Consider the following 14,865-nt stretch of genomic DNA (forward strand, 5'->3'; position numbering starts at 1 on the left):
TTATATTCATTTACTTTCTCAAATTTAATTTTAGAATCTATTCTCCCTTTACAAACCACAGTTTTCATATATAAAAATGAATATCAGATCTAAAGACGACACTATGTTCTCAAACAATAATGCAGCAAAAGATCACATCAATGACTTGAAAACCTGTTTAAATCACAATCATATATTCATAATCCTATAGCTCAACAAAATCAAACCATAACATGATTTAATATAATTGTCTTGAACTTATTATATCCAAAACAAATAGAGAATTGAATCCTAGAATCTTAAACAATAAAACTTAATCTATGAATTGAAATAAAGTCAAAGTATTTTCACTGATTAATTTCCGCCCTAAGCTTTACCCAAAATTTAGTTCTCCATAGAAGAACTAAAAATAAAAATGGTATTTTTCTTTTTTGTTCTCTAGATATGTGCCTCCTCCCTCCAAAAACTCCCAAATTTCATGCTAATGATATGTTTATATAGGTAGGAAAGAAACCTAAGTGTCTTCATGATTCCCGCATGAAAAATCTCCTAAATTTTAGGACTCATCTTGGCAGCCACATATGCGCTTTAAAAGTTCGAATTTAGAAATCTTTATTAGAGATAGAGCTTTCCAACACATCAACAATCCGATATGTGATTAGAAACTTAAGATCATAATACTAAAGTATATCCAGGCTGTCTCCTAGCGCATCTTGGACTCTGATCTGAATTACTCTCAAACTCCATCATTATCATTATTTGAAGAGTCATATACTCTTTGAAAGTTTTTAGGTTGTCCCAATGTCTTGCCCACTTGAAAATCCTCATTTGAATTTAATTGGGTTTTGACTTACTCTTTTATAAAAATCTGCTTAGGAGTATCTCAAAGTAAATAGAAACTCAATTCAAAAATGCACATTAATTCTTTTTATTTCTATTCACATTTTAGCATTTTAGTCCAATAATAGGGTATTTAGAGTGCACTTCGCGCACTCATCACGCCCCCAACTTACTCATAGCAGTCCCTAGCAATTTTCATGCCAAAACAACGAAAGAGACCAAAGAAAATCACACACATAGGCAACCCAGTCACACTTTCCAGATTTACATATCAAAGCAATCTTAGGAATTCAATAACCCTATCACAAGCAATCCACCTATAGCAATCCACAGAGTGTGTGTTTCAAACTATATCCATCTAACCAGAAGCCTTGACACATACAACATCAAGAACATTTCAAGCGAAAGGTTCAACTCCATAACTCATGGGAATAAAAATGTTCCGTGTGAGGATTCTCATTATGGAGTCAACAATGGGTGTACACACACGCTCATAGGGAATTAGGCAATTATGTACAAACAACAAGCAAACATTGATCTTATGATATGAACAGTAACAAATGAGACTTCCACCATTCTTTCCAAAAGCTTACCTAGAATCAAAACGGTCAATACAAAATGTTGTAACATGGCTTAGGTTCGGAGCTACATGAAAAAGAAAATGAATAGGATTCAAAAACTTCCAAGTACATACAAAGGGAATCTTATTAAAAATCTTAATAGACCACACTTCTCACATGATGTACTCTCCAACTTTTCAGATCATCGAATAATAATACTTTTCCTTCTTATTCCTCTTCTTTTCTTTTTTAACAATTTGATGAACAAATACATGCCACTTTGATATTCTTGCCATTTCTACAATTTTTTTTCTCTTTCACTTTTTTTTTTAAGAAAATAAACACAAAAGTGTGAAAATGTAAATTTCACACCTAGTATACACTCGGAAGTAAAAATGGTAGAAAAATTAGTGTACTGGCTTCCATATGGAGAAGTATGGATGATGTGGGCATGTGAAAAGAAAAAACTACATGTGTTTATTGGCTCAAAGTTGGCTACTAGGAGTCCATGATAGAAAGGGTTAGCTTGAAAGGCTCAAACGTTGATTCTAAGTTGACTTTCATTATATCCCAAGTATATCCACCATCTTACCACAAACCATGTAATGATATTCTCAAAAGAAGTGTCCAATTCAATAGATCAATGAACGTTTATCACAAATTATTGCATTTGTAGACTCTCAATCCTCTCCAAAACTCACATGAATACTTAAGCAAAAGAGTTCTCTAGCTACAAGTGTTAAACCACCATCTTACTACAAAGCTTGGATGAGTGTATTAGGGGTTCTGTGATAGCTTCAACAAAAAATGATTATGGTGGGTTTGGTGAATTCACGAAAATGGTTATGAATCAGAATGAGTACACATGTAAAAAGGATGCACGTGTAATGCAAATTAAAAAAAATTGACACATAAAAATATGCCACAGAGTCCAACAAGTATTTGTGAATGCATAATTTTCACCATCCCCAACTTAAACAAAACATTGTCCTCAATGTTTAATAATCAAAATTGAATGGAGAGTAACTAAAGATGGTAGAGTACACCTGATGTGTGACGTGGGCAGCCAGGTAAGCATAAGAGATGGCAAACTAAAATGGCGAACTGAAACTATCCTGCAAATAGAAAATAAAGAAAACAGCAACAAACAAAAAAGAAAAAAAATAAAAAAAATACCTATATGGTGTGGTCAAGCTTGATAGACCATGTCTGCAAGTGGAATGTCTTCCACTTTAGGCACTTGCCTATTAATAAGAATTTTGAGGTATATAGACCATTTACTTTAAAGACCCAGTCATCCCTAGGGTCCTCTATTTCTACTACCTCATTTTCAAAAACATGCTTCACTACAAAGGGGTCGGTTCACCTAGACTGAAGTTTCCCTAAGTGCTTATAAAGTCTAGAATCATGTAAGTATACTCGGTCATTAGGCTTAGACATCTTCGTAAGAATATTTTTATTATGAAACACTTTCATTTTAACCTTATAGATTTTAGAGTTCTCATAAGCATCATTTCTTTCCTCTAACTCGATCAACTGGATTTTTCTAAACTTACCCACCTTCAATTTCGAAGAAATACTAACAGGAGAAGTGCCACCTAGGTTGAGAAATGCATGCTTTAAACTTGAGAGTGGCGGTTTCAATTCAGATTTGGGACTCTCCATGCTTGAAGGAATTAGTTTTTCACTTTTCTTACGTAACTCCTCAAATTTCAATTGCCAAGTTTGTGTTCCATAATCCCGAGTTTTATAAAAAAATAGCACAAATATCAACATTAGATGAATCACTATAGTATCAAATTTAGAATTAACAAGGAAATATTCAAGGGGATCAGAATCATGAGTTGTGTGAACTCCCTTGTCTATGAGTGCGTCAATCATGTGTGTTTGTTAGCACTCATCATCCTCCCTGGACTGCCTACTGATGTGGAATAAGTTGACCTCCATGGTCATGTTTCGAAAAGATAGCTTTATCAGCCCATTTATAAGTACATTAGCAGTAGCAAGGAAATGTCTACCTAATATGAGAGGAATATTATAGTCAGACTCAACAACCGACTGAGTATACAAAATTAAAAAATCAACAGGGTAGTAAACTTATCAATTTGGATAAAAAAAACCTCAATTATCCCCCTCGGTTTCTTAAATAAATGGAATAAGGCATCAAATTTACACTAGCTCCTAAATCTAGCAACGCTTGCCTAAACTAATGATTCTCAATATTACATACAATGGTGGACATCTAGGATCCTTGTACTTAAAAGAATTCGCTGCTCAATTAGAGCACTAACTTGCACTGTTAGAAATGTTGTCTTTTTAACATAATGCTTTCTCTTAACTGTACACAAAATTTTGAGAACTTTTGCATAAGTAGGAACTTGTTTAACAACATGCAAAAGAGGAAGATTGATCTTTACCTGCCTGAGGTTCTCCAAGATTTCATTGCTTGAGTCCAAAGTTTGCATACCAGATTTAGAGCTTGAGGAAATGGTACCTTAACAGAGCTCTTGATTACCTCGGCTTTCTTGGGCAACTCAACATTATTATTGATTTGTTCCTCTTCAACATCCTCTGGTTTATCAGTTGTTGAGATATGTAAGGACTTACCACTTCGTGTCACAATGGCATTGACCTCCTTCAAATTTCCTTGAGCCATATATTGACCTTGGGGTGTGGATTGAGCTTGAGAAGAGAACTTGTCACGCTCATTCACACTCAAAGAGCTCATCAACTTGGATACATGGCTCTTTATCTTCTTGTTTTCCTCAACAACCTGCATAATCAAATATTCAAATTTTTTATTAGTTTTACTTGTGCCTCAATAAAAGGATCTAAAGTATCTTCTAAGGGGTTCCTAGAAGAAGATGATGCATGATACAATGTAGGATAAGCTTTAGGCGGTTATGCAGGCTGCAGGGTTTTCAGATTTCCAGCTAAAATTGGGGTGATTACACCACCTCAGGTTGTAGGTATCTGAGAAAGGTGCAAAAGACTTCTTATACATATCGAAGGTATTGCATTGTTTCTTATACATTCCCCTAATTTTAGCAAATGTGGGACACTCTTGAATTAGGTGATCTATCCCACCACACACAAAACATGGTCTAAAGGACTCAACATTAGTAGCCATGTGTGTTGGCTTTAAATCTTTAGTTTTTAACACCTCTAACTCCCTAGTAAGTATCTTAATTTTAGTTTTTAGGTTATCCTCTTCTCTAAGATGGTAAATTTCACTACCATTTGGATTTCCAGTAGGTTGTGACCTATTTGTACTCTCAGTAGCATTAGATCTGGTCCAAGTGTGAGCTTTTTCAGTAAGCTCATTGAGATATTCTATGGCCTCGTCTGGATTTTTCTGTAAAAATTCACCATTGCACATCATCTCTATGAATTGGCGCTCTCTAGGTGTAAATCTCTCGTAGAAATAACTAACGAAGTGCCAGTTCTTATACCATGGTGAGGACACATACTCAACAATTCCTTAAACTTCTCCCAAGCTTGATACAAAGTCTCACTATCCTTTTGTGCAAAGATGGAGATCAGCATTTTCAAAGGGTTGGTCTTATGTTGGAGAAAATATTTATTAAAGAATACCTGAGTCATCCCATTCCATGATCCAATAGATCTTGGTCTCAGCAAGTATAACCAACTCTTAGCTCTATCATGCAAAGAGAAAGGAAAGAACTTAAATCTCACAACGTCACCAGTTACATTTTGACTATGAAAAGTCACAACTACTTCCTCAGACCCTCTAATGTGCACATATGGATTTTCATTTTTCAAGCCATGAAAAATAGGGAATAACTGTATCATCCCTATTTTAAAATCCAGTTGGTGAGTATTAGCTGGAAACCTAATGCATGATGGTGTGGTTGTGCGTGTAGGGTGGAGGTAATCCTGAAGAATTCTAGTGGGTTGATCTTCGTGTTCACTCATTTCTTCTGGACTAGATGGATTGTCAAATAAAGGATGTAGAAAGTCTGATTTTAACTCTAGCACAGGCCTAAAAGCAAATCTACCCAAGGCATCTCTATATCTGTGCATGCAAGGTAAAAAAAATACTAAAAACTAAAAATACTACGAAAAGAAAGGAAAAAAAATGCCACAAGTTAAAAGAGGAACAAAGTTACCGCCTTTACAAACTACTGAAATAAATTATATGTATTGATTCTTCCACCATCTCCCTGGCAAATGCACCAAAATTTGATTACGCCTAAACTAGTACGTGGTGTTATAGTATAATTCAGGGTGTCGATCCACAGGGAGTCAGAAGAAACAAAATAAGACGCAAGTTTAAAAGGAAAGATCAAATTATAATATGACAAGAATCTGAAAATTCTACTTAAAGCATGTAATTAAAATGATATTAGGACACAAATAAGAAGGCAGGTAAAGCTTTGAGCTTCTATCAACCGGATTCAATACTTCTGACTTTTTCAATCCAAACTATATATACACATAATCCTATAGCTCAATAAAATCAAATCATAACATGATTTAATATAATTATCTTGAACTTATAATATCCAAAACAAATAGAAAATTGAATCATAGAATCTTAAACAATAAAACTTAATCTATGAATTGAAATAAAATCAAAGTATTTTCACCAATCAATTTCCGCCCTAGGCTACCAAAGATTTAGTTCTCCATAGAAGAACTAAAAATAAAAATAGTATTCTTTTCTTCTCTAGATATGTGCCTCATCCCCTAAAAAAAACTCCAATTTTGTGCTAATGATATGCTTATATAAGGTAGGAAAGAAACCCTAATGTCTTCATGATTCCCCCATAAAAAATGGCTTGAATTTTAGGACTCATCTTAGTAGGCATGCAAGCACTTCAGGAGTTCGAATTTAGAAATCCTTATTAGATATAAATTTATAGACATTTAAGATAGTTTTCCAACTCATCAAGAATCACATCAATCCGATATGTGAGTAGAAAATTAGGATCAAAATACTAAAGTATGTCCAGGCTGTCTCCTAGCGCTTTTTGGAATCTGATCCAAATTACTCTTAAAATACTAAAGTGTCCAGGCAGTCTCAAGCCCCGCTACTGTTTCTGCTCCACCATAGTGGCCGTCTGCTTCCAATGAGTGGCAATGTCTGAGTATGCTCTTCATCTTCTCCTCGGGCACACATCTCCTGATTATCTGGTCTGCACAATGCTGGTATAGAAAATGTTCCTCCCAAAAATAATATTTCAAGTTAGAGAAGAATTTCTTCTTTTGCTGATATGTCATCTCGGCCGATAGAATTTTGGACACCAAATAATTTACCATGTTGGCATACATTGGAACGACTTGTATGGCCATTAATTGCTTGTCTGGGAAGGTCTCATTAATTTGAAATTTCTCCTCTCCTACCTCCTCTTTAAGCTAAAGACGAGATAAGTGGTCGGCCACTACATTCTCGGTACCTTTCTTATCTTTGATTTCCAAATCGAACTCTTGTACTAGCAAAATCCATCTTAACAGTCTTGGTTTGGTATCCCTCTTCGACAACAAGTATTTAAGAGCTGAGTGATCGGTGTAGACGCCACCTTTGGACTTATCAAATAAGAACAAAATTTGTCAAAGGCAAACACAACTGCTAATAATTCTTTTTTAGTAGTAGCATAATTAAGTTAAGGCTCTGTTAGGGTCCAACTTGTATAATAAATAACATGAAAATTTTTATCTTTTCTCTACCCCAAAACAGCCCCTATACCATAATCACTAGCATCACACATTAATTCAAAAGGTAAATTCTAATCTGGTGATACAATGATAGGTGCTGAAATTAATTTCTTTTTACAATATTTTAAAAGCATACAAGCATTCATCAAAAAATTCAAACTGAGTATCTTTAATCAACAAATTGTAGAGAGGTTTAGTAATTTGAAAAAGATCATTGACAAACCGACGTGACCCAAGAAACTTCTCATGCCTTCACATTGGTCGGTGGTGGGAGTTTGTCAATAACTTCTATGTTTGCTCAGTTGACCTCAATTTCCTTGAAGGAAATGTGGTGGCCGAGCATTATTCCCTCCTCAACCATGAAGTGACATTTTTTCCAATTTAATACAATATTTATCTCCTTGCATTTCTACAAAACCAAATATAAATTAGATAAGCAATTATCAAAAGAGTGACCAAAAATCGAGAAGTCATCCATAAAGACTTCTAAAAAATTTTCCACCATGTCCGAGAAGATGAACATCATGCATCTTTGGAAAATGGCTGGCGCATTGCAAAAACCAAAAGGCATGAGCCTATATGTAAAAATGCCATAAGGACAGGTGAAAGTGGTCTTTTCTTGATCCTCGGGTGCAATGACTAGTTGATTGTAACCAGAATATCCATCTAGAAAACAGTAGTAAGCGTGGCCAGCAAGTCTTTCTAACATTTGATCAATAAACTGTAAGGGAAAATGGTCTTTCCGAGTTGCATCATTCAGTCTTCGATAGTCTATGCATACTCACCATCCCATGACCATCCTCATTGGTATGAGTTCATTGTTGTCATTCTTGATAACGGTTATCCATCCTTTATTTGGGATGACTTGCACTGGACTTACCCATGCACTATTTGAGATTGGATAAATGATCCTGGCATCTAAAACCTTCAATACCTCTTTATGCACCACTTCTTGCAATGATGGGTTCAATCTCCTCTGGGGTTGGACGATCGATTTAAAATTATCCTCCATTAAAATCTTGTGCATGCAAATTGAAGGACTAATTCTTTTGATGTTTGAGATGGTCCAACCAAAGGCCATTTTGTGTTCTTGCAAGACTCTCAACAACTTCTCTTCCTCTACATCACTCAAGGAACTGTTGATAATAACTGAAAAAATAGAGTCATGGCCTAAGAAAGCGTACCTTAAATTTGATGGAAGCGATTTGAGTTCAAGCTTGGGTGATTCCTTACTTGGAGATGTCAGTTGAGATGAGTTTCACTCTTCCAGTATTGGTTTTATTGAAGGAGAAAGGGATGATGTAGCTTCCAAATATCTCTCACACTCCCTAACCTCTTCACTTTCGGATTTAATAGATGTAAAGTGAGTAAGACATACCTCAAGTGGTAGCTTTGGAAATTCAGCTCCATAAGTCTCATCGGCCATGACCACGTCTCGATCGCTTATTTGAAAACAAGAATGTACCTCGGAAGGGAATTTCATAGATTTAAATACGTCAAAAATGACCTGCTCCTCGCCGACCCTCAAAATGAGTTTCCATTGCTGGACATCAATTAAGGTTCTCCCTGTTGCAAGGAAAGGTCGGTCCAATATCAAAGAGATCTCCTCGTCTTCGTCCATATCGAGTACAATGAAGTCGGTCGGGAAGATGAACTTCTCAACTTTCACCAGTACGTCCTCAATGAGTCCTCTCGGGTATTTAATAAATATGTCCGCCAACTGTAAAGAGATGGTGGTCGGCTTTGCTTCTCCAAGACCTGGTTCCCTGAAAACAGAGAGAAGCATTAGATTAATACTTGTCCCTAAGTCACATAAAGGTTTATCAAAATATGAATTTCTTATAGTGCAAGGAATCATGAAACTCCTCGGATCTTTCAACTTAGGTGGCACCTTCTTTTGTAAAATTACACTGCTCTCCTCAGTTAGCATTACAGTTTCATGCTCCTCCAACTTCCGCTTGTTTGATAACATATCCTTTAAAAAATTTGCATATTTAGGCATTTGCTCTAAAGCTTCAATCAGAGGAATATTAATATGCAGTTGCTTAAATATATTCAAAAATTTAGAGACCTGACTATCAATCTTATTTTTTTTAATTTATGTGGAAAATGAATCGGTGGATCATAAATTGAAGGAGAATAAGTTTCAAATATAAACACCCTAGATTTCTTGGGTTTTGCAGCCCCTTTATTCTCTTTAGTCTTCTCAGCTTGCTGGTCGGTTGCATCCCACTTTGCTTCTTTCACCTCGTACTTGGTTTCCTTCTTCTCGGACTTCATATTTTTGGCAGCTTCTGCATCTCGCTCGATATTTACTGTCTGTGGCTGGTCATATGTCAATGTTATGGCTTTGACATGTTCCTTTGGATTGGTCACAATGTTGCTCGGTAAAGCCCCTCATGTTCTCTCGGTAAGCATGTTTGAGAACTGACTGATTTGTGCCTCAAGATTGCGGATTGAAGCCGAGTTGTTTTGGATCACCATATCAATCTTTTGAATGTACTGCATAAACATATCCTCAAGTGTCGGTTTCTTCTCTTGCTGTGGAAACTATTGAGGTTGTCTAGTCGGCTCTTGATTATTGCTCCATCAAAAGTTAGGGTGATTTCTCCATCCGAGATTGAACTTGTTTGAATAAGGATTATTTTGACGTTGAAAATTGGACACATAATGGCCTTGTCCATAACTCGGTTGGGAAAAATGATTCCCCACTTGGCAATCTACACTTGAATGATTTCATGTGCAATGATCACAAACAACATTAATTTGAATCAAACTTAGATGCGGCGACCTCTTTTTTCTTCTTTTTATTGATCCGACGTAAGATTCTTTCAATCTCGGGATCGAAAAGTGTATGCTCTAATGATTTAGATCGGGGCATGCACTTCTGATTCCTAAAAGCAAAAGCCAAACTGAGATATAATTTAAACCAACTATTTTTTTTCTTAAACTAAAATAAAATCCAAAGTAGTAAAAATCTAGCTAGTATCAATATCAATAACAAATAACTAATGGGCAGCAACGGCGCCAAAAACTTATTTGCATAAAATATCTGCAAGTGCATAGAATCGCAACAAGTAGTAAATTGTTTTTAAAGAAAACAGATGTCGAACCCACAAGGACTAGTTATGCTATTGCGTATTGAAATTGACTAAATTAATTACTATTTAGAAAACCGAAATTTGAAGAATAGATTATCTAAATTAAACTGGAGAAAAGAACATTAAAATTAAGATTTTAAAGATAATAAGAATAGATCTAGAGCTAGCAAATCTCACAGAATTTATTATTCCTTGTTATAGAATCTCAATTATCTGAAGTTGATGATAAAAATTCCTTAACTATTCAATATGTTCTCTTGAACAATACCAAAAATATCTCCAACTAATAACTCCATATCTCTATGTGAATTTAACTAATTGGACACATTAAGTTCTTTGGATTTTTCTTAAAAATCACACTAATCGTGGTAAAGTATCTTTACTTTCGCTCAACTAATGGTGCTTAATTCTAGAGCTTTAATCACAAATCACCTCTCGGTCTCATTGCGATTCAATAGATTGAGCAATAATTAGCTAGAAAATTGAAAGTATTAAGAACAGTGAATAAACACTCAATCATGGAAATATTGAAAATAAAATAACTTAGAATATAAATTGTATGTTCAATGCTAGACTATATCAAAATAATAGAAAATAAAACTAGTTCATAATGAAATTGAAAAGAAAAATAATAAAACTAGTGTTCTTCGTTGAAGTTGGTTAATTAAGTATGTGGCTCTCGCCTCTACTCTCTAGATTTGCCTCATTAAAAGAAACTTAAAGAATAATCTCTAGACTATCGAAATCTAAAACTCAGACTCTCTTCCCCACTTTATTCATCCCACAAGACAGGATTAAATAGATGTCAAAACTTAAATCCGAATACAAGATAAATGCAGCTATAATCTAGCCTAAAGATTTGAAAATAGTTTCTAAAGATAAATGTTAGCATAACAGAAATTATTCCAGGAATAACAGAATTATCTAAAATGAAAGATTCAGTAATAAGTGGCTTGATTTACGGACTCAATAGTTAGGGAGTACATTATGAAAATGATACATATATACTCTAAGTTAGAAGCCCTTAAAGTTCCCATTGCATAGCCTTTTATGGTCTATCATGTTTTCAATATCCTTCCTAGCCAGTTTAATTAGCTAAAAGCTGCTTATAATGCTTAGCGGGATAAATGAGATTTAAATGATTTAATAGTTGTGTGTGCCCAAGAGGAGTATAGGATGTGTCGTGAGAGTGTTAAAACTGTACAATTGGCTTTTTAGCCACCACAGAACAAGGGGTCTTCTCATAATCATAAGTCTAAGTTCCATAAGAGCAATATGTCACACCAAAATCAGCACAATAAAAGGTTTGGAGGTCAGACTTCTAATGATCCTAAAGGAACTATAAAGAAAAATTATCAATGTAAGTTCTGTAAAAAGAATGGTCATTGGCAAAATGATTGTTTTAATTTTAAAGTTTGTTTTGAGATTTCTTTAGTAGATGTGCCTTTAAATTCTTGGTGGATAGACTTAGGTGCAAGTATTCATATTGCGAATTCCTTGCAGGGGTTCATAAGCAAATGGAGGCCAAGTGAGGATACAGTGAGCTTGTGCGTTGGGAATGGAATTCAAGTGAAGGTCGAGCTTATAGGAATAGGAAAGTTAAATTTGGAGTATGATTTTTCTCTTGTTTTGGAAAACACAATTTTTGTACCGTCAATGAGACCAAATTTAATTTCTATATCAAAACTTGATGATTTGGGTTTTTCTTTTAAGTTTGGTAATGGAAAAGTTGAGTTATTTTATGATTCTCGTTTGGTTGGAAATGGCATTTTATGTGATGGTTTATATAGAATATCTTTGGCTCCTTTTGGTGAAGTTTCTTGTGTCACTAATGTAGCAAAGAAAAGATTTTTAATTCGTGAATTATCTTCTATGTTGTGGCACAAGAGGTTAGGGCACATTTCAAAGGAAAGAATGGAGAGATTGGTAAAAGTTGAGATACTTCTCTCACTAGATTTCTCAAATTTTAACACCTATGTGGACTATATAAGAGGAAAGCTGACTAAATCCATAAGAAATGGTTCTACTAGGAGCGATGGTCTTTTAAACTTGATACATACCGATATTAGTGGACTTTTACCTTCAATCATATGTGGAAATAAGTACTTCATAACTTTAATTGATGATTTCTCTTGCTATGGATATGTTTACCTAATTAATGATAAATCTCTGACTCTTGAGTAATTTAAGATATTCAAAATGGAAGTAGAGAAACAATGTGGGAAAAGTATTAAAGTTGTTAGGTCTGATATTGGTGGTGAGTACTATAAGAAGTATGATGAGTCTAGTCAAAATATGGGTGATTTTGGAAAAATTTTACAAGAGTGTGACCTCAATACACCATGCCGGGGACACCTGAGCAAAATGGTGTTTCTAAAAGAAGAAATCAGACTTTGAAGGATATGGTTAGGATCATGAAATTTGCCAGAGTATCTATGAGGTGAAAGCTTTGAAAACGGCTATGTACATTTTGAACAGGGTTCCTAGTAAAGCTATTTAGCTATTTCACAAACTTCTTTTGAATTGTGGATAGGTCGTAAGCCAAGTTTAGCTCATTTCAGAGTTTGGGGATGGCCAGCTGAGATTGATTTATTATCCTCTTGAAAAGAAATTAGACCTAAAATTCACCTCTTGTTATTTTATTGGGTACCCAAGGATATTAGTTCTATTGTCCTAATCGTGGCACCAGAATTATTGAGTCCATCACTGCCAAATTTCTGGAGAATGATGTTGGTGATAGTGAAAGTTCTGCACTGAATGAACTTTTTATTGAACCTAATCAAGTTGTGGTTCCAGTTCCTGTTATATAGGAAAGAGTTGTTTCTTAGCCTATTAAAATTGTTAATGAAAATCTTAGGCGTCAAGAAGAACTTCATTTTCTTCCTCCAATAGCTATTGAGTAAGTTTCTAAGCCATAAGTTAGAAGATCACAAAGGGTAAGAAGGTCTACATTGCCAAATGATTATAATGTCTATTTGTTGGAGAGTGATTTTAATATTGGGTATATTGTTGATCCTGTTACATTTAATCAAGCTTTGACAAGCCATGAGCTAGATAAATGGCAAAGTGTTATGGAAGATGAACTGAATTCTATGGAACAAAATGAAGTTTGGAAACTTGTTGAACTACCTCTAGATGCTAAGGCCATAGATAATAAGTGGGTTTTCAAAAGCAAATTAGACTCAAAAGGGAATGTTGAACGAAAGAAGGTAAGATTGGTTGCAAAAGGGTTCACTCAGCGAGAGGACATTGACTATAATGAAACCTTTCCACCAATTTCGTCCAAGGATTCCTTTACAATTATCGTGCCACTTGTGGCACACTATGATTTGGAGTTTAATCAGATGGATGTAAAGACAACATTTTTGAATGGAAATATTTATGAATAGGTTTACATGGGACAACCTGAAGGTTTTGTTGTGAAGGGAAAAAAAAACTTGGTATGCAAGTTAAAGAAATCCTTATATGGCCTGAAGCAAGCATCTCGACAGTGGTATTTGAAGTTTGACGAAGCTGTAACTTCTCTTGGTTTTATTAAAAATACAATTGACTAGTGGGAGAAATTTTATTTTCCTTGTTTTGTATGTTGATGGCATTTTGTTTGCCAACATTGACTTGGGATTACTTCATTAGACAAAGAAAATGTTATCTGCTAATTTTGAGATGAAAGATATTGAGGATGCTTCTTTTGTGCTTGGCATTGAAATATGTCGTGATAGAGCTCATGGTTTGTTGGAACTTTCTCAAAAGGCTAATATACGACCTGTACTGCAAAGGTTTGAAATGCAAAATTGTGCACCTAGTGATGTACCCATCATAAAAGGGGATAAGTTCAACAAAACTCAATGTCCTATGAATGAGCTAGAATGGGAATTTATGAAGAACATCCCATATGCTAGTGCTATGGGGAGCTTGATGTATGCTCAAGTTTGCACTAGACCAAATATAGCCTATACAGTCAGTGTTCTTAGTAGGTTTTAGTCAAATCCAGGGCAAGAGCATTGAAAAGCAGCTAAGAAAGTTATGAGATACTTGAAGAAGACTGAAAGTTATATGCTCACATTCTAGCGTTCAAATCACCTTGGGGTGGTAGGTTACTCAAATTCTGATTTTGCTAAATGTCAAGATGATTTGAAATCAACCTTAGGTTATGTTTTTATGTTGGCTGGAGGTACTGTTTCTTGGGAAAGTGCTAAGCAAACTCTAGTGGTATCTTCTATTATGCAAGCTGAATTTGTGGCATGTTATGGAGCTACGATCCAAGCTGTTTGGTTAAGGAATTTTATTTCTGGACTGAAAGTTGTTGATTTCATATCGAGGCCAATTACAATTTATTGTGATAATAGCACAATGATGTTCTTTTCAAAGAATAATAAGAGTTCTAGTGGGTCTAAGCACATTGACATCAAGTATTTAATGGTTAGAGACAGAGTTAAAGAAGGGTATAGACAAAGAGCATATAAATATAAAGGCGATGATTGCAGATTCTTTGACTAAGGGACTCACTCCTAAAGTCTTTAAAACACGTTACTAATATGGGTATTGTGGAAACTTTTGATATTTTTGGTTAGTGGAAGTTACTTATGTAAAAGGAACTACATTTTGGCTTGATCCCTTTACGGGGTACATAGGCAACCTATTTGTTTTAGGGTGCAGCCCCTTTCCAATAATAAGAAAAATACAAATATCTCCCCTATTCATAAACT

General features: G+C 34.9%; 1 non-coding gene across 1 annotated transcript; it reads left to right on the top strand.

Moving 5' to 3' along the window:
• The first annotated feature begins 4,827 nt into the window (after positions 1-4,827).
• LOC121243859 lies at positions 4,828-4,936 on the top strand. The gene has a single exon (XR_005936311.1). It is a non-coding gene; the product is annotated as a small nucleolar RNA R71 (small nucleolar RNA).
• The last annotated feature ends 9,929 nt before the right edge of the window (positions 4,937-14,865 follow it).

This window comes from Juglans microcarpa x Juglans regia, chromosome 1D (genome assembly GCF_004785595.1).
Source record: "Juglans microcarpa x Juglans regia isolate MS1-56 chromosome 1D, Jm3101_v1.0, whole genome shotgun sequence".
NCBI lineage: Eukaryota > Viridiplantae > Streptophyta > Magnoliopsida > Fagales > Juglandaceae > Juglans > Juglans microcarpa x Juglans regia.